General features: G+C 41.6%; 1 non-coding gene across 1 annotated transcript; it reads left to right on the plus strand.

Moving 5' to 3' along the window:
• Positions 1–802: 802 nt before the first annotated feature.
• On the plus strand, positions 803–909 carry LOC111727307. The gene has a single exon (XR_002774880.1). It is a non-coding gene; the product is annotated as a U6 spliceosomal RNA (small nuclear RNA).
• The last annotated feature ends 215 nt before the right edge of the window (positions 910–1,124 follow it).

Genomic DNA, 1,124 nt, shown 5'->3' on the forward strand with positions numbered 1-1,124 from the left:
TGGAAGGATCACTTGAGTTGAGGAGCTCAAGACCAGTCTGAACAACATACAAGAACTCATTGCTACAAAAAATAGAAAAATTTATCAGGGATACTGGCTCATACCTGTAATCCCAGCTACTCTGGAGGGTGGGAGGATCACTTAAGCCCAAAAGTCTGAGGTTACAGGGACTAATACCTCTGCACTCCTGAAGGGGTACAGCCCCCCACACTCAGACATGGTAGTTTAGCCTCATGTGCTCCCTGAGGAACATGGCCCTAAGGTGGAATTCTCTTACTCTGAGAACATGCCTGGGCCTGCGGAAAAGCAGAAATGTTTCTCACAAAGGAGTATGCCAGAGGGCCAAACCAGCTCATAGCTGGGGGCTAAACACCTGTGAGGCACTGGGCAGTTGTACTTTGCTCCTTTCTCCTCATTAACACAGTAATTGTTAGTCTTAGTTTAAGGAAGTGGCTAACTGAACAGACAACCTGGCACCTTTGTGATTCAGCCCCAAGTAAAATGTTCTCAATTTGTACCAATTGTATACCTGCTCCTTAGTAATTGTACTGAATTGGAATCTTTATGACAGTTTCAGAGATCTTACTTTGCTGTCTTAACTGTTTGATATTTTATCGGATGTTTTAGAGCATATAAGAGAATCAATAAAGATAGGTGGTTACCGAGTGCCCAAGCAAGCCTCAGTCTCCCTTTTCAAATTATTCATCTCATCTGCAGTGCTATCCTCTGCGGCACCGACCAGAAAGCTCCGAGAACAGTAACACACTCTAGCTTGGATCACATCTCAAAAAATAAATAAGTAGTGCTTGCTTTGGCAGCACATATACTAAAATTGGAACGATACAAAGAAGATTAGCATGGCCCCTGTGCAAGAATGACACGCAAATTCGTGAAGCATTCCATTTTTAAAAAAATAAATAAATAAATAAGTAAATAAACCACTCAGATAAAAGACCACTAAGCCAGAATCAGGGCAATCATCAGAGATGGAGTTTATATAGTTCAAAAAACTGAGAAGCTATCTGCTTTTGGCTTCTAGACAAGGATATGAACTTGCTATTACTGTCTGGCTTCAGAATCATTAGGGTCCCATCACTGTAAACTTCCATAAAAAGGGAACAGAG

The sequence above is a fragment of the Otolemur garnettii genome, unplaced genomic scaffold (assembly GCF_000181295.1).
Source record: "Otolemur garnettii isolate 467f Iridium unplaced genomic scaffold, OtoGar3 scaffold00003, whole genome shotgun sequence".
In the NCBI taxonomy this organism is placed as follows: Eukaryota; Metazoa; Chordata; class Mammalia; order Primates; family Galagidae; genus Otolemur; species Otolemur garnettii.